Source organism: Colobus angolensis, unplaced genomic scaffold (assembly GCF_000951035.1).
Source record: "Colobus angolensis palliatus isolate OR3802 unplaced genomic scaffold, Cang.pa_1.0 Scaffold2, whole genome shotgun sequence".
Lineage (NCBI taxonomy): Eukaryota > Metazoa > Chordata > Mammalia > Primates > Cercopithecidae > Colobus > Colobus angolensis.
In genome coordinates this window covers 17929531-17955025 of record NW_012115154.1, presented here as the reverse complement: position 1 = coordinate 17955025, position 25495 = coordinate 17929531, and the positions used below count along the sequence as shown (strand labels likewise).

Here is a 25495-nt window from a genome sequence, read left to right as displayed (position 1 = left end):
AGCAGCTGACCAGCACCGATTGTCCGGCACTCCCTAGTGAGATGACCCCAGCACCTCAGTTGAAAATGCAGAAATCACCGGTCTTCTGTGTCGCTCGCGCTGGGAGTTGGAGACTGGAGCTGTTCCTATTCGGCCATCTTGCTCTGCTCATTTTTTTTTTCTTAAGCAACAGGGTATTTTTCTGTCATCCAGGCTGCAGTGCAGTGAAACAATCATAGCTTACTGCAGCCTCTAACTCCTGGGTTGAAGCAATCCTCCCACCTCAACCTCCTAAATGCTGGGACCCCAGGTAGATGCCACCATACCCAGCTAATATTTTTTATTTTTTTGTAGAGACGAAGTCTCACTATGTTGCCCAGGCTAGTCTGAAACTCCTGGCCTCAAGTGACCCTTTTTCCCTGGCCTCCCAAAGTGCTGGGGTGACAGACATGAGCCACTGCTTCCAGCCTCCCGTGAGACCTTTTCTGATGACAGAACCCCATCCCACCTAGAAAGAACACTTGGAGTAACACTTGGGTTAGCACCTTTTCATCTCCTCAGCCGTGCCAAGGCCCCACTTCTCTTGTCACAGGAGCTGGTAAACTCTCTTCTGCAAACTGCCTTTCCCTGCTACTAGAATTTTCTCCTTTACCCACAGGCCTTTGCCTTGTAGTCCTGGCAACCTTCTCAGAAGGCAGTCAACAGCCAGCCACTCCTCTCTACTGCAGGCCCAAGAGCCTCGGGAAACACTGACTTCCGCTGCCATTTCTATGATAATGTTAAAATCCTCTTGCTTTTCCTTTTTGGCAGTAGGGAGGACTGCGAAGGAAGATGCAAAGGAATGATGAGACTGTGGGAGCACGGAATGCTCTGCTGGCAGGGCTGGGCAGCAACCTGAGTCCAAGAGGGCTGGGACGTGTCTGGATTCTGGAGGCCAGGTGTCAGTAGTACAGTGATGAACGGGCATTTCTAGGAAGAAGTGTTAGGCCCCACACATGGTGAGGAATCAGGAAAGAAACTGCCTTGCACAGAGACAGGATACAAGAAGGGCTGAGCTCTTTCGGAAGGAGTGAAGAGAATACAGGAAGAAAGAAAACCAGTCCCGAGAATCCCTAGCCGCGGGCTGAGTGGCTGGGGTTTAATGGGCCCTGAATTCACAGCCTTTATTGGGTCTGAAAAACTACAGGCAACTTATTTCAAGTTGGAGTTGGATGTGTAGTGCTTTAGGCTCCTGGCCAAATGAAAATCCTCCCCAGACTGCATCAGGAACTATACTTCAAAGAATGCCCATTGATAGAGTTTGGACAAGCACAATAAGCCTGGGAGAAACAGTGCGGCGTGGATACCAATAGGTGTGGATTCTGAAGCCAGACAGCCTGGCTTCAAGGCGTACCCCACTAGAAGACCTTGGGCAGATTACTGCCCTTCCCTTTCTCCAACTGTGCTATCTGTGAAATGGGGGTAATAAGAGTGTCTACTTGATGGAATGTTGTGTAGATAGAATGAGTTAATCTACGTAAAGCACTGAAACAGGACTGGCATGTAGTAACTTCTGTATACTGTTTACTGAACAGTTAAAAAGTGTGCAGGGAAATCAGCTGACATTCATGAGTGCCGATAAACACAAGTAAGGGAATAAAAACCCATACGGCAGGAGAAGGTATCTATTGCACATAACTGATGAAGGGTTTATACCCAAAATATATAAAGAATTGCACAAGACAATTTACAAATACACAACTCAGTAGAAAAATGACGAAGAGATTTGAGCAGTTACATCATACAATTGGGCATCCGAGCAGCCAATAAGCTTATTAAAAGATGCTCAAACCTCGTGAGTCTAGAAAGGTGCAAGTTAAACCACAGTGAACTATCGCTAGAATTGTTGCTAGGATGGTTAAAATGAAAGAGACTGATGTTACTCAGTGATGGTATGTGGAGCCATAGTAACTCTCATCCCCTGCTAGTGGTAGTGTCATTTGCTGTATCCACTTTAGAAAACCATCTGGCATTATTGGCTAAAAGTAAAAGTAGAAACACCCTCTTCCTCAACAGTTATATTCCTTGATACAGACATCAGAGAGTGTATATGCACATGCAAGAATGTTCATGGCAGCATTTCTTTTAATAGTCCCAAACGGAAACAAATGTCCATGAACAGTAGGATAGATAGGTAAATAAGTCATGGTCTAGTCATACAATGGAATCCTAAACAGAGTTTTAAAAAGGACAGAGTACCACCACCGTGGAAAAACACAGATAAGTCCTGTAGACATAAGACTGAGTGAAAGAAGGCAGTTTTAAAGGAATAACTATGTACAATTCCAGTGTATAAAATCAAGAACAGGCAAGACTAGTCCATGGTGATAGAATAGTGTTACCTTTTTGGGAGAGAGGGTAATTGGGAAGGGGAACCAGGGGACCCTCTGAGCTGCTAGAAATTTTCTATATCTTGATTTGGGAGGTGGGTACATAGGTATGCATGCGTGCAAATTAATTGAGCTGTATGTTGAAGATTTGTGTACCTTACTGTGAGTTGTATTTCAATTAAAAGTAAATAAAAAGGAAGACATTGATACTTTTCATTTCTGGAATGTCTTAGTTGATTTATTTTAAAAATATATTTGGTGATTTTTGATAAGTCTTTTGCTCCTCAATTCAGTTTCCATTCCTCCTTTATTTAAGAACACTTTTGTCTTGCTTTCAGTTTTCAGTTGAAAGCTTTCACCATCCCACCATTAAGTAAGATTTCTTTTTACGTTTTAGGTAGACACATCATGAAGACATGTTGAATTTGATTGGATGTTTTTCTTCATCTATTTTAATGAAGTGATTTTTTTCCTTTGATCTGTTGTCTTAGCTTGGCTTTCTTGAGAAGTAGACCCTGAAACTAGAATTTAAGAGCAAGTAGTTTATTTGGGAGATAAGTTCAGGAAACACCAGTCAGGAATGGTAAGTCAGACAGGAAAGAAGCCAATAAAAGGTGGTGTCAGCCTACATAACAGACAGAGAGAAGCTCTCTGAAAGGAAATTATATTTAGGGAACGAGCATTGGCAATGGGAATACAGGTGTCATAGTAAACTGTGTGTTTTTGAGGAGATCGTGGTAAGGTAAAGGCAAAATGAGAAGGATTATATAAATTGTTTTGGAGAAATAATTCCTGGCTACAGCAATCAGTAACAAAGGTGGCAACAGTCCAAGGCTGGTCAGGCTTTTGCTGGGCAAATGTCCTTGCAGAAGTATTTGTTGTGAGTGTGTAAGGTTACAGTGGCCTTTGTGCAAGGTTGTGGTTTTTACAGAGTCTTTTGTGATAGTTCTTGTTATCAGGAATTCATATATAAAAACTCTACCTTTGTGGCCTTCCCTGGCTCCATTTGTCGGGTTTTAACACAAGTGACTCCATTTTCATTCTGACAGCTTTCACAGTGGGATATTAGACAAGTTACCATTATAGGTACCATTATAGGCAACTGGAGCTTAATACTGTTAGGGACTTTGTAAGAATGTATAACATGCTTTAGGGTTGTCCTCTCCAAAAGAACAAGGCAACTTGTGTATTTCTCCATCTGCTTCCATCAGTCATGGGTAGAGGGTTGCTTTCGAAGGTTGGTTGCTAATTATTTGGTACTTTTAGCCTGTTATATGTTTGGGCAGACTGATAATACCCTCAGACATGTTACAGGTGCTGACAGTTGAAATTGGGGCCTGCATGCACAGAACTGATAAGTTCTGAAGGAATATCAGTGGGACACCAACAGCATTTACTATGTCCTATAGTGTAGTGAATTACAGTAACAGATTTTTCTAATATTAAGTCAACCTTACATTCTGAAATGATCTTAACTTGGTTATTATGTGTTATTCTTTCTTATGTAATGTTGACCTTGATGTATTAATAGTTTTGCTTATGGTTTTTAAAGTCTATTCTATGTTAATATATGAGATTGGCCTGTTTTCTTACATTGTCTTTGTTATTTTTTATAATAAGTTTAACTAGCCTCATAAAATGAGTTGGGAAAGGTATGCTGTTTTTATTTTTCTATTCTCCAGAAGTGTCTGTGTAAGACTTACATCATTTCTTTCTGAAGTGTTTGGTATAACAAGTGTTTAAACTATCTGTGCCTGGAAGTTTTTTGTTACTTTTTTAATGGCAAAATGTTTCATTATGAATTCAAGTTCCTTAATCGTTCTATGATTAGTCGTGATTTTTAGTTCTTCTTGTGTCAATTTTGATAAAATTAAGCCAGATGTTGAGGACAAATACCACTAGTATAAGCATAAAGTAAGATTTATTTGGGAAAAGTTACAAACAATGCATCAGAATGTCTGTAACTTCCCAAAGTCTCTTTATTTCAAGGAAACACGTTCTTGAGCTGGACAAGTTAGACACATGGTAGCAAGTACTCCAGAAGAGACATTCTTTCTCTGTGCCACATCAGATATTTGGAGGAAATACTTAACAGTAAAAGCTTCTTGGCAAAAGAATCAGCCTTGCTGGTAGACAGGAGAATGTGGAGCATTGCCACCAAGTGTTTATGAGGTTGGCATAATGGCACCTGTATCAGCTAAAAAATTGTATTTTTTTCCTTCAAACCAGCTTAGTACTGCTAAACTAAAGTGGATTAACGAGAAGGGAGAGAACCGAGACCATCAAGCAGACAAAGAATTTCTCTCTTCATGTAAGTTTTATTTTTCTAGAAACTTTTCCATGCCATGTAAATATTATGTTTCATTGGCATAAAATTGATCATAATATCATCTTACAATCTTTTTAATTTGGGGGGGACTATAATAATGCATTCTTTTCTCTCCTGATATTGGTTATTAGTGTTACTTTGTCAATCTTGTCTGGGTGATTACTTTTATTGTTTGTTTCCAAGAACAACTTTAGCTTCATTGACCCTCTCTCTTGTGTGTTTTCTACTTAATTAATTTGTGCTTTCATTAATTAATCTATTACTTTCTCCCTTATTTTTTCCTTGGATTCATTTTACTATTACTTTCATGCCTTTTGGGAGACATGCTTAGTTTGTTCATTTTAACCTTTTCTTTCTATAATACTAGAGATGCATTAAGGCTGTAAATTGCCATCTAAGTACTGTAGAGCTGCAACTGATAAATTTTAATATCTAGTATTTTCATCATTTAGTTCAAAATATTTTCTAATTCGTATTACGATTTATTATTTGACCCATAGGTTATTTAGAAGTAGAATTTTTAGTTTCTAAACGTGAAGATTTTCTAATATTTGTTGGATTTGTTAGTTATTTGATGTTATTAATTTCTAGCTTAATTTTATTTTGGTCAGAAAACATGCTCTTTATGATTTCAATACTTTGGAATTTGTTAAGACTGGCTTTGTGGTTCAGTATACAATTCATATTTGTCAGAGTTCCACGTGCTCTTGGAAAAAAATCCACATTCTGCATATAAGTGCAAGATTCTTTACGTGTTAAACAGGTCAGTTTTGTTAGTCATGTTGTCCAAATCGTCTGTGTCCTTTTGATACTATGTGGGCTTGTTTTCACATTCACAAGGGTTTTTAAGATCTCTCACATGAAAGATCCAGCAGAGGTTTGTCCATTTCTCTTTTTCAGTTTCGTTTATTTTCACTTATGTTTTGAGGCTGTGTTATTAGGTATACCAAATTTAGAATTGCTGTTTTTGGTGAATTGAACTTTCTGTCAATACAAAATTACTCTCTTTATCCCTGGTAATGCTTCGGGCCTCAAAAACTATTTTCTCTGGTATTACTTACTATAGCTACATCATATGTAGTTGCTTTAGATACAGATATCTTTTTCTGTTCTTTTATTTTTAACATTTCTGTATCTTCTCTCGTGAACAAGACACAATTTTTTTAATCCAGTTAATTTTTTTGTGTTTTAAGTGGAGAATTTAATGGATTATATTCCATGTGTTCATACTGGTAACAATGGATTCTATGCCATGTTCATACTGCTAACACTTTTGATTAAATTTCCTATCTTTGTCCGGCAAGTTCTAGTTTCTTTTTATCTCCTTTATGGTCTTATTTTGGACACTATAGAAAGAGATCCTCACAGTTTAGAGGTGAGATTCCCACCACAGCCAAGCCTGGAGTGAACTGGTAAAAATCTGCAAGAGTCCCCTGAGCGAATGGATTCCTCCGCTGAGGAGATCACCCAAAAGATGGTTAATGTATGACTGACAGAAGGTAGAAGTGGGCTGTACACAAGGAAACCAGTAACCTGCTCTACTCCTGAGAGTGACCTAGACACCTTGAGCCAGGATCTGCATAGAATTAAAACATAAAGAGCTGGAGAGTAAAATCATTGGCACTCTCCTTGTGCTAACCTAGGCAGGGACAAGTGTATCTGGGAACATCAGTGTTCTCAGTGCCCATTGAGAGGTGGACTCCAGAGAGGAGCAGCACACAATCCCAGCTCCAACAAAATGACACCGCTCCTCTTTGTACTGTCCAAGTCCCTCTGCTCAGACTGCAGGCTCATCAGCAACCTGCTGTCTCCCCACGCTCTGTCCTTGCGGTGCGTTCCCTCTGCTTTACAGAGGGAGTCAAAGCCGCCAGACCTCAGCTCCTCGGCTTCCCACCCTACCACAGAGACATCTCTCTTCATCTGTTCTCAGTCCTTTCCCTTCTGTTTCAGAGAAAGCATTCTCCTGTCTCCTTCCAAAGCAAATTACCCCAACCCCATCTGTACTCTTGTCTCTATAACTGAATTGAGTTCTTTCTCAATCTCGTTCCTTCCCCCACCCAAAGCATGCTCAGTCTCTATCCTAAGTTAGATTAGATTGCCCGCTTTCCCCTGTAGCTACTGCTATATTTCTCTCTGGAAAAAAAGAAATTTTTATTTCTCGACTCTTCTTTCTCATGTTTTCCTCAGCCTTTACATCTGATCAATCACCAAGTCCTATAATATTTTATCTTGAAAGTTTCTCTGGAATCCCTTTTTCTCCTCTACATTCCTTTCCTTACTCTGTGTCAATGGGCAGGGTATTTAACTCTATAAGCTTCAGTTTCTTCTTCTTAAACACGGATAAGTTTCTTACGACAAATATAACTTATGATAAACTGCCTAGTGTGATATTAGCACATAATAGGGGTTCAGAAAATAACACCAGTTCCTGTCCTTGTCTTTTGGCAAACTCCAAATCATTCTCTGTAATGTCTCCGAAATGACCTCCTGAAACAAGTGACCTGACCTGGTTGCTTCATTTTAGGGCACAGGACTCCTGTAGCCCCCAAAACAAACTCAGAATTCAGCCAGTCACGATGGTTCATGCCTGTAATCCCAGCACTGTGGAGGCCAAGGCGGGTAGATCACCTGACGTCAGGAGTTCGAGACCAACCTGGCCAACACGGTGAAACCCCGTCTCTACTAAAAATACAAAAATTTGCTGGGTGTGGTGGCACATGCCTGTGATCCCAGCTACTCAGGAGGCTGAGGCAGGAGAATCCCATGAACCCGGGAGGCGGAGGTTGCAGTGAGTTGAGAACGCACCAGTGAACTCCAGCCTGGGTGACAGAGTGAGATTCCATCTCAAAAAACGAACAGTTGGAATTCCAAAACATCTCATAGGTGCAGAGTCTTGAGTCTAGTCACCCACTTCCAAGCCTTAGGCTGCAGTCACAGTCCTCCCACCCCCTGCTCTGCACACTCATCACAAAAACACTTCCGATCTACTCCGTATGAAAGCAGGCATACCTGCAGGCACGAACACACACAGGTGCACACACACCCAGGCACACACACCTGGGTCTGTCTTTTAGACCCAGAAAGCACTCCAACAGCGTTGCATCTTTGTTCCTCTGCATTTTCTGTCTAGCATGCCTTTCCCACACACTCACCTTCAAGACCTCACTGCTGCTCACTATCTCTGCAGAGCTGTCACTAAGTCCACATCCGGAGGTATCCCGGGTGTAGTCCGCACTGCTTTCTGTCGCAGCTAATGTCATTTTTTGTTGCACATCACTTTTCCTCACTAGATTGAGAGCTTCTAAGAGAGAACAGGGATGATTTGTGCTAGATTTCACTCATCTCTATCCTCCCACAAAGGCTGGCCTCTTGGTTACTAAATATTTGAGAAATTTAATTGAGGGGATTGACTGCTGACTCTGTACAGGTCAATAGCTCTCTGGAGTTTTTTTCTTACCCAGAGGGAGAAAGATGAGGGAGAGGAGGCTGCAGGGTTACTGGCTGAGGGTTCCGTGGCCTTGGTGGAAGGGGAGTAGGCAGCAGGAAGAGAGACACATTTTCAGTGGGGTGGGTCAACCCTGCTTATGTAAGATGGCAATGTCATAGCTGTGGTTTCAACACTGAAGAAATACTAGTTATGGCTGGACATGGTTTCTCATGCCTGTAATCCCAGCTCTTGGGAAGCTGAGACACTTCCTAGGTCTAGATTAGCCTGGGAAACATAGCAGGACCCCACCTCTATGAATTAAAAAATAAAAAAATGAGCTGGACATGTGGCACTGGCTTGTAGTCCTACCTACTGGGGAGATTGAGGCAGGAGGATTGCTTGGGCCCAAAAGTTTGAGGGTACAGTAAGCCATGACCTATACCACTGCACTGTAGTATAGGTGACAGAGTGAGACCTCTGTCTCTATAAAAAATTAAAAATTAAAAACAATTCACTGGGCATGGTTGCTCATGCCTGTAGTCTAGCTATTCAGGAGGCTGACGTGGGAGGATTGCTGGAGCCCAGGAGTTGGAGGCTGCAGTGAGCTATGATCATGGCACTGTACTCCAGTCTGAGCTGGACCTGAGCTGAGTGAGACAGCTTGAAAGAAGAAAAGGAGAGGTAAGGAAAAAGGAAAGGGAAGAAAATGGAGAGGAGGGGAAGGGAGGGAGGGGACTAGTCAGAAAAATATGGTCATTCACATGTTGGGTGACATGTCAAATAACGTCTTGGATCTAGTGCATTAGACTGCAGACTAAAAAATCTCTGTCTGTTTCAGATCTCCATGCTGACTCCTTACTGTTTTTTTGGTGGTGTTTTTTGTTTGTTTGTTTGTTTTATTTTTGAGACAGAGTCTCCCTCTGTCACCCAGACTGGAGGTCTGTGGCACAGTCTTGGCTCACTGCAACCTCCACCTCCTGGGTTTGAGTGATTCTTGTGCCTCAGCCTCCTGAGTAGCTGTTATTACAGGCACCTGCCTCCATGCCTGGCTAATTTTTGTGTTTTTATTAGAGACGGAGTTTCGCCATGTTGGGCAGGCTGGTCTCAAACTCCTGGCCTCAGGTGATCCGCCTGCCTCGGCCTTTCAAAGTGCTGGGATTACAGGCATGAGCCACCAGACACAGCCAGGCATTGTTCTACGTGCTTTAAACCCTCACCAAGGAAACCTATGAGGTGGTAGGATTATTATCTTCCATTTGACAGATGTAGAAACTGAGGCCCAGCAGAAGTGGAGTAACTTATGCGAGGTGTCACTCACCTCACACGCCCCAGCGGGTGTCCAGGTGGGCCTGCCTCTTGGAATAGGAATCAGACATCCCACAGGAGCTTCTGAGGTTTTCCCACTGCTGCCAGATGTATGCAAGGAACATGTGATCTTCATAATTCCAGAGCGGGGCAAACTGCTTGGCGCCTCTTCAATAGGTGACATTCAGTGAGTAAATGACTGTGACTCAACTGTGACTCTCCTGACAGCCTCAGCCTTCTCAAGTATTCCCCTCCAAGTTGTACTTGTCCTTGTTAGCACAGCCTCATGAGACTGAAGTTCCTACCCCTCAAACCTTAGCCTGCCAATTCTAAGAATTCAGAAATGCAGCTCTGCACTCTGTGGCTGGCTCTGGACCAAAACAAGCACCATTTCTCCTTGACCAGGAGTATGGGATGGAAGATGGAGAGAGGAGCTGGAGGGGAGGAGCATGGAGGGAGTGGCTAGGGAGGTCGGAAGGGCTATCTACTGAGCAATTCCTGAGACCTGCTTTGAGTGCACTGTACTAATGAGGTGGGGGATTGCAAGACGAGGCAGCCTTCAGGGCATCTGGATGATTATAATGGATTAAGGAGGCAAACCCCACACAGATAGAAGGAACATCAGTGTGGCTCATGCCAATCTAAGATGTATGTGGATAAAGTTCTCTACCAAAATTAAACTTAACAGAAGTGAGAACCTGGATTTGAACCAGGGACCTCTTGCTCTACAGTCAAAAAGCCCTAGCCCTGAGCTATACCCCGATGGCACACTAAGGTTACCTAGTTCATACCTTTCATCAGTGTGGGAGCACTCAGCTTTGTAAAATTAAATGATGGCTTCCCTCCATACTGACTTTCTGGAAGCTGCCAGACCTGATTGACAGCTAGACACCTTCCCTCAGCTCTGCAGCTCACCAGGCCTGTCCCTGGGTGGAGCCATGAACAGGAGAAAAGGATGGAAGCTGCCTGCAGAACCCCCAGTCATTTCCCATTGTTTTTTGGGGTTAACCCAAGAGCTGGCCACTGGTCTCCGAAACAGTCCACAGATTCTGATCTGACCTCCCAGCCTGAATTCCTTTTTCTTGCAGTGAAGACAGAGTGGACAAATATGATAACTGATGATAAACTGCCTAGCATGATATTAGCCCATAGTACGGCATAGTAGGTGTTCAAAAAATAACACCAGTTCCTGTCCTTGTCTTTTGGCAAACTCCAAACCAGTATCTATAATGTCTCCTAAATGACCTCCTTAGACAAAGGATCTGACCTGGTTCTTCATTGCAGCACACAGGACTCCCTGTGGCCCACAGAACACAGCTGGATTCCAAATCATCTCCTACGAACAGACTCTTGAGTCTAATCCCCTACCTCCAAGCCTTGGGCCACAGTCACAGAGTGGGCTGAAATTCAACTGCAGCCGCAGAGCTACAGGGGTTGGGTCTGCAGGGGCAGCACTGCAGAACCTCTGTCTCCCTTGTTAGAGTAGCTGAGCCAGGCTTTTGGCCTACAAGGTTGAAGCAAGGGTGTGAGTGAGCTCTGGCGTGGGAGAAACCAATTCTCCAGGGGGAAATATCTGCCCTACATGGGAATGCTGCGTGCTGTGATGTGTCTCCCCAGGTCTGGCCACCACTCCAGTGCACAAACTGCTGCTGTGGGAAGGAGCCAGGAGGGTGATAACTTGGGATACCATTCCCTGTCTGGTTCTGGGAAACCTGCTGTAGTACTACTCTCTGGTCTGCCTTGGAAAAACCCAGAAGCATTCTGCATGTCAGCTGGAGAAATTACATGTATAGGGGGAGCAGGGAGCTGGATACCAAGAATATGAGGGATACCCACGGAACTGGTGCTGGAAGAGATGGAAGAAGTTACCCAGCCAGGGTGCAGCTGGGTAGGCCTGAGCTGTAGCTTCCAGTTCCAGGGAGAATCATAGGTGGAATGGATGAAAAGAAACTGAAATATGACCAACAGCTTCTGTGAAGAACATAACAGCTTGTATGAATAGAAAAAGTGCAGTAGGGGGCACCCAGATTTGAACTGGGGACCTCTTGATCTGCAGTCAAATGCTCTACCCCTGAGCTATACCCCCTACTTGTCATGAGGGTTTAATAAGCACCTTTCGTGTTGGTAATCACACCCAGCAGTCCTACAGCGCATTGAAAGTTCCTGCTTGCTTTTAGAGAGTAAGACCAGCAACGGATTTTACCACAAACTCACCCCAGAAAAGTCCATCCCCAATTCCCAAACCCTAGCCCCTGCTCACATACCTGCACATCTCCCCGCTTTCCCTCAGTCTGTGGTGACGGGAGCAGCTGGGAGGAGTGTTCCCGTTTACTGCTGAAACAGCCTTTAGGTCTACATGTCTGATTTCTTCTTGTTTACAAAATAGCAGTTTGGAGACACAAATTGAGACGTGCAATACCGACATATAAAGATATCTCTTAGTCTGGGATCTTTGCCTTAAATCCAGTTCATGAAACAGTTGGCAAAGTTGGGGAAGTTCCCCGGCCCTGACATGGATCAGAGAATAGTCCTGGGAAGCATCGTGGAGACAACATAGCATGAGGACCACACAGCTCCTCCGGGTTTTGGCCAGAAAACTCCACTGCTAGTGTGGAAAACTCTACACTGAACTACACCCCCATTCCCAGTGCAAGGCTATTTTAAACCTTACATATACTTTGTTTTTAATCTAAGTATCTTGTGCAACTATTTTTGAAAGTCAAATATTGCTTTTTAAGCTTATAATAAAAGAAACCTCAGTCCTTTTTATTCTCCTCTTGCCACCCAGAGGCAGCCACTCTCCACGCTTTTCACTGTTTCTTCTAGTCTATTTGCCTCTGTGATTTTAAGTAATATAAGTATGTCATAATACGGTATGTCTAATCAAATTTAGACATCATTAGCTGACTTATTTTTGTAGGTGAGGATTATCATTCATGTGCCTTCTTTTCTGTTTACCAATATACCTACCATATATCAACTTCTTAGATAAAATGCTGTATATTTACTTTCTATTCCATTTTATCTTCCATGTTTTAATTATTATGATTAGTTAATAGTGTTTATGGCCAATGTACATAATCCTAAGCTGAACTAAGAGTTCTGATGGAACTTTTTTTTTTTTCCCTCAAGTTACTGGTAGTCTCACATTTTCAACCGCTTGGTTTTCTTGGAATATCTACGATTTTCCACAGCCTTTCATTGCTCCATGAAATGCCTGTCAAATCAATTTACCACATTGTAAAAGCTGTTAGATAATTAACACTTTCACTTCTTGTTTTCCAGTAGCTCTCCGGCTTCCTGCTCTGTTTGTCCTGGTTGCCCTGGAAGGTCTGCTGCTCAACCCATGCCCTGGGACTTCCTCCACCCTTACCAGGACGGTCTTTCCACCTCTGTCTCCTGTGTGCAAGTCCCTTTTTCCTGGATTCCACGTCTTGAATGTTTCTTAATTTACTTCCTCATTTTGGCAGAGGATGTCCTCCAGTTGTTTTCTGGGAATGGTGAGTAGAGGTGAATTTTTTAAGACCTTGCATGCCTCAAAATGTCCATAATTCCACCTGCACACTTGATTAGCAGTCTGGACAGACATAGATTTCTAGTTCCCACTTATAATCCTGCATATTGTGAAGGGTTGTTTCTGTTGTCTTCGAGTGTCTGGTATTGCCGTAGAAAGTCAAGTTCCATTGTGATCCTCTCTCTTTTGTGTATCACCTGTTTCTTTTACTCTTTAAGTGTTGAAGATCTTCCCTTTTGTCCTGGTATTCTGTAATCACACTATGATATACTTGATGAAGATAATTTTTTATTCATTTTGTTGGGCATTTGGAGAATCTTTTCTAATGCAAGCCAAGTCCTTTCATTATGAGTAATGTTCTTGTATAATGTCCTTTCCGTCATGTTCTCTTTCTGGGACTTTTATTAGTTTTTGTTTGTTTTGAGACAGTGTCTTGCTCACCATAACCTTAAACCTCTGACCTCAAGTGATCCTCCCACCTTAGCCTCCTGAATGGCTAGGCTTACTGACACACCCCACGGTGACCAACCGATTTTTTTTTTTTTTTTTTTTTTGTAGAAATAGGCATCTCACCATGTTGTCCAGGCTGGTCTTCAACTCTTAGCCTCAAGTGATCCTCCTACCTGGGTTTCCCAAAGTGCTGGGATTATAGGTGTGAGCCACCATGCCAAGCCTATTTAGTTGGTTTTTATACATCTTGGTTTTAACTTCTAACTTTCTTATTTTTATCTCTCTTACTATCTTTTCCTTTGTCTTTTTGTTTTATTTTACTTTCTGGGAAACTGCCTCAGCTTTATTTTTCAAATTTTCTATTTAATTTTTATATCTTCTATCCTTTTTTCTTAATTTCTAAGTTATCTGTTCTGTAATTGACCCTTTTATGTGCCTTGTTTAATAGATGAAGTATTTTTTCATATTTCTCTCAGAATATTAATTACTTTCTTTGATGTTTTCCTCTCTTCCCAGCTAATATACAAGTGAACCAGTGACCTGCAGTTCTGCCCACACAGGGATAATGACCAATCAGATTCTCTCTTTTCAAGATGGTTAACTTAACAGATGCCAAGAAAGAGAAGAGGAGCTGACAGCAGAGGGGGAAGATGAAAAGACGCACAAAGAATGGCCATAAAAGATATGAGTATGTTGAGTGATTAGTGATCGGAAACTACGAGTAATATGGTACAGGTGTTTATAGAAGAACAGCCATTGATCAGGTCGGCTATCAATGAACTCTGGTAGAGAAGGGGTGACCTAGGCCTGAGTCCTAAAGCTTTGTTGGTGATGTCAAAAGTCACAGTCCTTTTGAGGCTTCAAAGGCCTCAGCTGTCTGATTATTTCTGGATCTCCATGAAAAGCCCATGACTCCCGTTTTATTCTCACTGCACACCCCTACCTGTGATGAGCCTGAGACACTCCATGCCTTGTAACCCAGTGGCAATATAATCAGGGTGGGGGCTGGCCGGCTGCTCAGGTGGGCCCCCCAAGCAGAGTCTCAGCATAAGCACCATGTTTAGGTCTCACCTTTCTGCAATGTTTGAATTTCACCCAAAGCCACAGTTTCAAAAAATGAACATTATTTCACAACTCTAGATCTTCCCAATTAGAGGACTATTCACACTCAGTAATCAGGACCCCTTCCCACCTCAGAACAGGCAGGGGGGTCTGCAGCAAGGCTGATGTTAGGGTGGAGGGTTTGCTGCACTGGGCCAGAGCGTCCTGGCCTGTGCCTGCCCAACAGCAGAGCCCCCTCTCCAGGGATTATTCAGGTCCTGCTGGGAGGAACAAACACCAAGTCACAGTACCTTTCCCTTTCATATATGTTTCTACGCAACCCCAGCTTTCCATAACCATCAGCTTAGTAGGTCACTGTTCCCAGTGGTCATATCTGTTCTGGAAGATTCCCCATCATCTCAAATAAAGGTAAGTACTTCCTAAGTCCCCTTCAACAACACATGCACAAACCACCTCTTAGAGCACGCACCTTCTGCAGACAGACACGCCCAGAGGGTGAGCTGATTTTCAAATTACAGTAGCTCCCTAGGTACCAGAAGAGCCCAAGTGAGATCTGAGAAAGTGGTTCTAGCTTCTCTATCCACCTGCCCTCCAAGGAGCTGAAGACTTCAGGCTGAGGAGGGCTGGCTGAAATGGCCGGAAGAGGTGACTGAAAGGGAAGCAAGGTGTCCTCTTAGCAGGCGAGCAGGCCTGTTAGTGAACCAAAGCCACTCTGGGTGTGAAGAAAGAGCAGCAGGCAACGAGAGCATGGGACTCAGCTCCCAGAGTCAGAGATACTGCTCAGCCAGCCCAGGTGCCAGTGCCAGAGTGCAGTAGCTGAGTGCAGACCAAGAGGCCTTGCTTCCAGTCCAAGTGCCCCTCAGCTGGACTTGGGTTTAGTCAGCAAAGATGGTTCTGCACTTCTCATTACTTTGACCCAGGAAGCCTGGTCCTGAATCTGTAAAGTCTGTAAGTAAAACTACAGTTGACTTTGAACAACACAGGCTTGAACTGTGGGTCCACTTAACAGACAGATTGTCTTCTGTCTTTGCTGCCCCTGAGACAGCAAGTCCAACCCCTCCTCTTCCTCCTCCTCTTCAGCCTGCTCTGTGAAGATGACAAAGATTAGGACCTCTATGATGATCCAGTTCACTTCCACTTATTCTATAGGAAATAAATTTTCCCTTCCTTATGATTTTCGTAATATTTTCTTTTCTCTAGCTTTATTGTAAGAATACAGTATATAACACACAGAACATACAAAATGTGTTCATTGACTGTTTATGTTATCAGAAAGGCTTCCAGTCAACAGTAGGCTATTAGTAGTTACATTTTGGGGGAGTCAAAAGTTATATCCGCATTTCTGACTGCAAGTTGGTGGGGAGCGGGGTGTGGTGTCAACACCCCTAACTCCCTCATTGCTCAAGGGTCACCTGTGTGCAGTGTGGAACCTTAATGAAGCCTACTTCAGCCTGGATGTGTGCCTCATCCCAAGCTCCCACTTCTTCCTCCTCCCCACATGGGCCCTCGTCCCACACCATCATTCAAATCTCATGTCTCACTGGAAAGTCCAGATGAATGCAGCTTCCCAAAGATTCATAGGTTACCCCAAAAAGAAGCTTTTATTCTTGGGCCCTCAAAAAAATAAGAGTTAATTAAATTGCCCAGTGCTCCTCCAAAGGAGAAGGGCAGTCATCTTGGGGGCTATGCACTGTTTTCCCGCCAGCCCAAATCAGATCCTGGCATAGAGCAGACATGGCCTCTGCCTGGCCCGCAGTCTCTGGAGAGTCAGGTACACTCAAGGCTGTCCAGCCCCGCAGGCCCATCCCTCTCCTGAGCTGCTTATGGGAGCTGGAGGTGTTAGTCTAATGGGGCTCCCTTTCCTGGAGGGGACCTAGGGGGTAGGTGGCCTGGAGGTGAAGTGGGGAGGAGGGAAGGGTACACACAGCCAGAGTGCTGTTGTGGAGCCCAGTGAGAGACCTGGATGCAGAGGGCATAGGGGAAAAAGAAGTCTGGAGAGCTGAAAAAGGATGGAGGGTAGCTCTGAGCTGCATTGCATGGAACCAAATTCTGTGTGGCGACTATAAAGCCCTTCCATCCTTAGCATCCTGTTCCCCTGCTACTCTCTGCCCCACCTTTCCTGCTCCACTCCCCAGGCTCCCCGTCCCCAGGCACTCCAGGGCACGTACTTGATGCTGGCCTCTACTGAGGCTCCTTCTGCCTGCATGGCCCCTGCCTGTAGCTCTGCAAGAGCAAGGTCAGGCTTCCTACCTGAGGTTCCAACTTCCGCACTCTTCAAAACTTGAAAAGAAATTGACTTGCACCTTAGAAAGTGGTAGTGTTTGTCTCTCAGGCTAATGTTTTATGGGAGTAAGCAGATTGCAGCTACAATTATTATGGACTATTATACACTTGTTTAGGGAGAAAAAATCTGCTAGGGATTAAGCAGAATTGGGTTCAGATCTTTGCTTTTTTTTGTTTGTTTAAAAATTAGTTATTTTTTGTTTGTTTCAGATCTTCGCTTTTAGCTGTTGTTACTTTTAACTCTATGGAGAGACCGAATGGAGTCAGCCCAACAGGGCATGCTGGGCAAGAGAGGTCTCCTGAGTCCCAAATAAGAGTTTCAAGTAATACAAAACGAGGCAGCGAACCCACATGTGGAAGTCTGATACTGCTTGCAGAAGCGAATTGAATAGATGTCTCCCTATTGGTAAGGATGTGGTTTTATTGACTTGAAATAAGAAAGCCCGCAAGCAACAACCAGTCATCCGCGGGATACTGCCACAAGGAATAATTGAGCACTCACTCAGACACGGGAAACCACTGCTTCTTTCAGTCTTTCTCCCAGATTCCAACGGTCAGCGTTAAAGCAGTTCACCTTGTTCACCTCCCTGAGAAGACGTTGCAGCTCATTCACCCCAGTGGGCACTGGGAGCCTCTGCTCAGGTGGGAAACAGATGCCCCCTACATGCACATCTGGTGTTTATGAAGCAGATACTGGGGCTTCATAAACACAAGGGGCAGGGAAGTAGCCCCAGAGCATAATGTAGGGCCTCCTGACTGAAAGTAGCTTGCAAACCCCTGCCTGTCACAGCCACTTCCCTGGCAGTCATTTTGCCACTTAGGAGCCCTCCTCACCACTCTTCCTTTAGTTCCTTCACTCTGTACAGACCCTACCAGAGCAGCTCAGGGCGGAGCAGCTGCAACCATGGGATCTGCTCCAGGCAAGGCCCTATGCTACGCAGTCCCTGGGGGTGAGGATTCCAGAGGAGTCAAATCACTACCTGTGCCTCCAGGGGATGGCCCTGTGTGGTGGAGATGAGCATTCCCACAGGGAAAGTGAAAGTTGCAAGGCTGTTACCGAAGCACCAGGGGTTCCATCTAGGTCTTGCTGCTCATCTCATAGAAAGCCAGTCACTGAGATGAGTATTGCCAGGGAATAAGGCTTTATCCAGGTGCTACAGACAGGATGAACAGGAGATCAGCCTCAAATCCATTGTCATTGACTGACTAAAATTAGGGGTTTACATAGCAGGGAAGAAATGTAACTACATGTGGGAAAACGGATTAGGGAGGGGCAAGGAAGAGGAGCTGGCCAACAGGCAGTAGGTGGTCACCTAGGCAATCATGATGGGTGAGGGGTCTGGCCTCTCACTTTCCAGATGTGGGGATCTGGTAAATTTCACTTTCTTGATACTCTCTGGGAGGATTGCTGGTTGGTTTCCTGAGAAAGGAATTCAGATATCTAACACAAATGTAAATTTCTCCTTGGGTTTCAAGACCGAGAGGGTCAATTTCTAGGTTTATTTAAGAGAAACCATAAACATCAGTTCTGTGAGACAATTGGGCCCATTTCAAGGCTCTGAGGATAAGGGTTAATGAGGGGATAGAGACCTCCAAGAAACTGGAGAGGCTTCCTGGCAAAGCTCTATGCCGTCTATTCTCTCTTCTCTCCTTGCAGGAAGATTCCAGTATAATAGACCCCAGAGGTGAAAAGGCTTTTGTTCAGTAAATAGAAAACTGAAGTGGGGTGGGAGGCACATGGATTTGAACCAGAGACCGCTTGGCCTGCAGGCAAAGGCACTACCTTCAGTTACACCCCTCACTTGTTATAACTGTTTCTGATAAGCACCTGTGCGGCCCCATCAGCACCTCGATTTCTTCTTGGTCAGTCCATGGGAACAGCCCCACTGCTAACAACCCATTCCTGTTCTCCTCTTTCCTCTAAACCCCAAACTCCTCCCACCTGGCAGTCCACAGGCCTACAGCTTCTTCTCTCAGTGGGAAAGACATCAGCTTGGAAAACCACTTGGAAAGCCAACATTATCCTAGAAAAGCTTTTTAAATGACCCAGCAGGACAAGTCCCCGGATGGCCTTGACCAACCCAGTGCTTCCCTGTTTTCTTGGTTGTAGTTCTCAGAATAACTAGAGAATGTGCTGGGAGTGTTGTCCTGAGATGAGGAGGAACTGTCCTAAACCTGGAGTCTGTTCCCATCACACCTAGCACAGGATGTCCTGCTCTGCTTTAGCCCAATGATCCAAATTGCCCTTGGGGTATAGAACTGAGAGCAGAGGGTGTTCAGGGTCCCTCAGCTGCAGTGTGAAGTGGGACACACAGATGAGACTCCATCTGCCCTGGGCAGCTTCCTGAGCCTTGGGGAACCAGCTCACCCTAAATCCCAGGCTTCTGTTGTCCCTTGCCTGCCTGTAAGGAATAAAGTTGCTTTGCTTAACTTGCTCTATGAGGGTTCTGTGTCACTGGACTCGAGCAAGTGGCACAAACTGCAGATTAATAACTGGTACGTGGCAAATCTGCTTCATAAGTGGTTGCTGAATTTTGCGGCCCAGGAGAGATCATCTGGTGTTTCTGTGATGTGGGAGGATGAAATGAAAGAAAAATGAAACTTCTCACACCTAACAAATCAGAATCTGTACACTTGACCACACTCCCAGGTCATTCTGGTGCTCAGACGTGTTTGGCAACTTTGATTTCAGTCTATACTTGCATGTTACATGCCTGAAAGAAAAAACAAAGACTAATTAAAGGCCTGCCTGAGTTCACACATCCCTTAATAACAAGATCATAGCTAGAACCACATTCCTGGTTTTGGGACTTTCCATTGCCCCAACCCAAAAGATGACTAGATTCCTTTCCATCTCTTTTCCCTCTGCTTCCTTCCCAAGAACCTCCCCTCAACCTGCCATAGGACCTGGGGCAACCTGAAGGTACCAATTGGTATGTGGTACTGAAAAGAGATGCAGGTACTAAAAAGAGACTCTTTCCAGGGGGCACCTGGATTTGAACCAGGGACCTCTTGATCTGCAGTCAAATGCTCTACCCCTGAGCTATACCCCCACAGCTTCCAGGAACCTTTACTAAATACCTTTTCACGTGTGTTGCAACACATATCTATGCACTGAAATTTACATGGACTCTTAGAAAGTTTTAGAGATTTGGACATTTTGCCTCACAGCAAATTAGACCTTTTGCCCTTGGGAGGCCCAGCTGTCCCAAAGGGCCTCAGGCCAGAAGCACAACTGAAGCAGCAAGGACCAGAAATGTCTCCTCTGCTGGGCGAAACCCTGCCCGGAGGCACAGCACCACAGGTCCTGCAAAGTGAACCTGGCCCTTGGCCAACATCCTACATTAAGGCCACTTCTGACATTAAAAGGCCATACAGATCTCAAAAATGTGAAAAAGGACACCCACCCAAAGGGTCAAATGAGATGGTGGCAGTGCCTGTGATAACTGTGTCACAGAGACCAAAGCTCAGAATGCACAGAGGCTCACAAAGGAAAATGCAATCTCTTTGTGTCTTTCTACAGTGCCAGACAGAACATTGAGCATAAAAGTTGGGATGCAATAAATATTTATTAGGGGGAAGTAAAGACAGCAAAACTGGCAAGGATAACTAAGAATAGAGTTAATGTAAATTACTTGAGGTAGCACCAGTCAAATGAACTGTGTTGCTATTTTGGTGTTCAGTTCTCCAAACCTGAGCATGCATATTCTTCTGAGCTCTGATTCCATCTTTCTTGCTGGAGGAGATGAGCCAATTCACAGCCACGTGGAGCTCTGTCACTGGCTACTCTCTCTTGTTGGTCTTCTGGCTCCCCCAGCAATGGTCCTCTGTTACTGAAAAGGGAAAAGGCAAGGAAGGAATTAAAGAAATCCTCATGTTAAAATTCTTCTTGTTAAACAATAAGACTCTTTAAAAAGTCCAAAAATCTGCAACCAGCAACCATCATGCTTAATGGTGCAACGTTAGAAACATTCTCTTAAAAACTGGAAATGACAAAGATGCGTGGTAGCTTTGTTTCTATTTAAAACCACCAAGAACTAGAGGTAGTACATTTAAGACCAAAAAAGTAGGGGTTTTTCAGTGGAATAGAAGAAACAAAACATACATTATTTCAGTGACACTGTGATTATATAGAAAACACGAAGTAATCTACAGGTTATCTGAATTACTAATTTTAATAAATTCAAATAAATTATACAATAAACTTATTTTAAATCAAATATATTTCCACACACCAGTAACAAAGTTAGAAATGAAATTTCTTGATAGAGTAACAAAAATACAGGATCCCGAGGAATAAATACAAGTTGTACAAGACCTCTGTGTAGACTATTTTAAAGCTTCATTGAAAGATATTTAAAGGGCACTTAAATAAGTAGAGAAGTATGCTTTGGTTTTGGATAGGACAAAACAATTTTGTAAAGATACTGCTCTCCAAATTTACAGATTTAATGCAATTGCAATCAAAATCCTAATAGTGATTTTTATAGTAATTGACACATAAAAATTATGTGGGAAGGCTGGGTGCAGTGGCTCACGCCTGTAATCGCAGCACTTTGGGAGACCGAGGTGGGTGGATCACGAGGTCAGGAGATGGAGACCATCCTGGCTAACACGGTGAAACCCCGTCTCTACTAAAAAATACAAAAAATTAGCCGGGCGTGGTGGCGGGTACCTGTAGTCCCAGCTACTCGGGAGGCTGAGGCAGGAGAATGGCGTAAACCCGGGAGGCAGAGCTTGCAGTGAGCCGAGATCATGCCACTGCACTCCAGCCTGGGCGACAGAGCGAGACTCTGTCTCAAAAAATAAATAAATAAATAAATAAGAAAAAAAAATTGTGTGGGAAAAGAAAGAGTTGGGAATAGGTAGAGTTTATCTGAAGAAAAATAGCTAGGCAAGGAAAGTAGCTTTACCAGATATAAAGACTATTATAATGCTATAAGACCGCCTAGTATTGGCACAAGGGTACACAAACAAAACTAGTGAAGAGAATGGGGATTCTAAAAATTGACCTATCCATAGATAGAAACCTGATATATGAGAGAGGCAGCATTGTAGACCAGTGAAGAAAGGGTGAAATTTCTGATAAAAAGGTGCTAGGACAATTAGATATTCATTTGCAAAATAAATTCCAAGAGGATTCAAGACCTAAATATAAAAAAACTTTTTTAAAAATTTAGAAAATAGAGGAAATTCTTATGATATTAGAGTAGAAAAAGGATTTTAAAATTAAGAAATATAAAAAATGATATATTAATCCATGTATTAATCCATTCTGATTCATTGCAGTTAAGAAACGTCTGTGTTCCAGGGGGCGGATCACGAGGTCAGGAGATCAAGACCATCCTGGCTAAGACGGTGAAACCCCGTCTCTACTAAAAAATACAAAAAACTAGCCAGGCGAGGTGGCGGGCGCCTGTAGTCCCAGCTACTCGGGAGGCTGAGGCAGGAGAATGGCGGGAACCCGGGAGGCGGAGCTTGCAGTGAGCTGAGATCGGGCCACTGCACTCCAGCCCGGGCGACAGAGCGAGACCCCGTCTCAAAAAAAAAAAAAAAAAAAAAAAAGAAACGTCTGTGTTCTAAAAGTCCTCAGAGAGTGAAAAGGTGAGTCGCACAACAGGAGGAGAGGTTTGTTAATCATTGTATTAGCCAAGGTAGAGTAAGAAATCAGAAACTACACTAGGCATTTCAACAGAAAGAATTTATTATAACGTATTGGTTAAATAGATATTCATGAAATGAAAAGGCAAAGAGAACCCCAAGGTGATGCAGAGATAATAACGTCTGGAAGCAACTGTCTCCTTCTGCTAGTTTTGAGAGAAAAAGTGAAGAGGCTGCAGTTATCAGAATAGAGAAGTGTGGAACAGGGGCTCTGAAGAGTTGGACCTCACACTTGTGAGGATGGGGTGCTGCCCAGCTGGTGCCAGTGACTCAGGAGCTCAGAGTATGGGTCTCCCAAGGTAGAGCACTGCCAATGAGGGTGGTTCCGGGAGTGCCATAAGAAAACTGGCACTAGACCCACTGCTTCCAGCATTAAGGGTCATTGCTGGGGCTGCACTAATGGGAACAACAAATGGGACAAAAGCAAGTCCCATTCTTCTCTTTCTGCCTTCCCATCCTCATCTATTGCCTCAATTAGCAGAACCTGCAGGAAGCCAGCAGGTAGATGAGAAATATAGTTTGCAGAGTGCCACAGCCTCAGTAAGCAGGGTCAAGAAGGGTGGGCTCAGAGCTAAGAGACAATATAGTTTAATTTCTGGCACAACCAGGTAATCAAAAAAGGATTTCTATCCAGAATACAGACTATATTGATAAGAAAATAGCCAAAAAGAGAGGAGAAAAATAAGCAAAGAACTTGACAAGCATTTCTTAGAAGTAACAGGAAAGACCACTAGACATATATACAAAATGCTCAACCTCAGTGGTAATCAGGTAAATGCAATTTAAAATGGAATACCATGTTACAGCTGTCACCAAAGTAAGAAATTAAATTTCCTGGCACTCCATGGTGTCAGTACATTTTCTACTCAATGATGTAAACCAATGAGAGCTCTTCCACACTGCTGGTAAGAGCATACAACTGTGTAACTTCTTTGAAAAACAGTTTAGCATTATTTAGTAAAGCTAGTCATGCATATATCCTCATTTCCCTCTTGGGCATATGCTCTATAGAAACTCTTCTACATGTGCACCAGGAGACACATTCATAGATGTTCATACTCTGTATGATTTAAAGCTTTTAAAATTGATTCAGACTTATTTTATGGCCCAACATATGGTCTATGTTGGTAAATATTTGATATGCATTTGAAAAAAAAGTGTATTGTATAGTTGGATGTTGTGTTACGTAAGTGCAGTTTAAATAAGTTGGTTAATAGTGTGGTTTAAATCTATATTCTTACTGACTTTTTTGCTTGTTTGTGTTACTCATTACTAAGGAAAGTACTAAAATCTTCAGTTATAATTGTGAATTTGTCAATTTTCTTTATGCTTCCCTTGGTTTTTGCTTTATGTATTTTGGAACTCTGTAATTAGGTATGTACACATTTAAGATTCTTACCTCTTCTTAATGAATTAACCCTTTTATCACTTTGAAATATCCATCTTTATCAATGGAAATACTTCTTATTATAAAGTCTACTTTGATAATACAGCCTCGCTAGCTTTCTTATAATTGGTGTTTGCATAGTCTTTATTTTTGTATTTGTTTACTTTTAACTTATCTGTATTTTTATGTTTAAAATGCATCTTAGCCTGGACAACATAGTGAGACCCTGTCTCTTAAAAAAAATACAAAAATTAGGCTGGGCACGGTGGCTCACGCCTGTAATCCCACCACTTTGGGAGGCCGAGGCAGGTGGATCATGAGGTCAGAAGATTGCGACCGTCCTGGCTAACACAGTGAAACCCTGTCTCTACTAAAAATACAAAAAAATTAGCCAGACGTGGTGGGCACCTGTAGTCCCAGCTACTCGGGAGGCTGAGGCAGGAGAATGGTGTGAACCTGGGAGGCAGAGCTTGCAGTGAGCTGAGATTGCGCCACTGCACTCCAGCCTGGGTGACAAAGTGAGACTCTGTCTCAAAAAAAAAAAAAAAATAGCCAGATGTGGTGGCATGCCCCTGTAGTCCCAGCTACTCAGGAGGCTGATGCAGGAGGATTGCTTGAGCCTGGGAGGTTGAGGCTGTGGTGAGCTGTGATCATGCCACTGCACTCCAGCTTGAGTGACAGAGTGAGACCTTGTCTCAAATAAATAAAATGCTTTTCTTGAAAGTAGCCTATTTGACAAAGAAATGGCATCAACATAGGTGCTCATCAATGGTGGATTGGATGAAGGAAATGTGGTACATACACAACATGAAATACTACACAGCCATAAAAAGAATAAAATCTAGTCTTTTGCAGCAACATGGATGCAGCTGGAGGCCATTATCCTAATCGAATTAATACAGAAACTTTTTTACAGAATGTATTTAGAATCTCTGTTAATAAGGGGCATCAACTTTTAGGATTCTTATGTTCTCTTGATCAATTGACCCCTTATCAATATGGAATTACTATCTTCATCTATGGTAATATTTGTTCATCTAAAAACCCATTTTTGTAATGCTATCGTAGATAATCCAGCTTTCTTTTGAGCATTGTTAACATGCTATATATTTTAGTTTATGTTTTTATATTAAAAGTGTATTTCTTTGGGGCAGCATGTAGATGTTTCATTTTTTAAAATCAAATCTGACAATCTCTGTCATTTATATTAGTGTTTAGACTATTTACATTTAATGAGATTTATGATACGGTTAAATTTAAATATACTATATTTGTACTTTCTGTGTGTTTCATGTGTTTTTAAATTCCCCTTTTCCTCATTTCTACTTTCTTTTATATTTGTTATTTTTAAATGATTTTATGTTACCTACTTTGTTATCTTATTAGCTACAACTTTTTGTTGTGTTATTTTAGTATTGTTTTATGGTCTATACTATATACCTTTAACTTATGTCAGACTATCTTCCAGTGATACGATACCATTGCATGGTTGGGAACTTCACAGTGTTCTACTTCAATTTCTCCCCTCCCAAACTTTGTGCTATTGTTATTGTGTATTATACTTTGATATGTGCTACAAATATCACACTACATTGTTGTTATTTTTGCTTAAACAGTTGGTTATCTTTCAACAGATCTAAAGTTTAAGAAAAAGTATATAGATGTACCCACATAGTTACCATTTCTGATGCTCTTTATTTCGTTTTATAGATTCATATTTCCACCTGGT

The 25495-nt window shown here is 42.9% G+C and overlaps 1 protein-coding gene and 2 non-coding genes across 3 annotated transcripts in view; 1 reads left to right on the top strand and 2 right to left on the bottom strand.

Annotated features, from left to right (window-relative positions):
• Positions 1–25495, top strand: part of ZNF746 (zinc finger protein 746) — a 147641-nt gene that overhangs the window by 55019 nt on the left and 67127 nt on the right. The gene's annotated exons all lie outside the window — the stretch shown is intronic.
• On the bottom strand, positions 11424–11495 carry TRNAC-GCA. Its single transcript has one exon. It is a non-coding gene; the product is annotated as a tRNA-Cys (tRNA).
• On the bottom strand, positions 19700–19771 carry TRNAC-GCA. The gene has a single exon. It is a non-coding gene; the product is annotated as a tRNA-Cys (tRNA).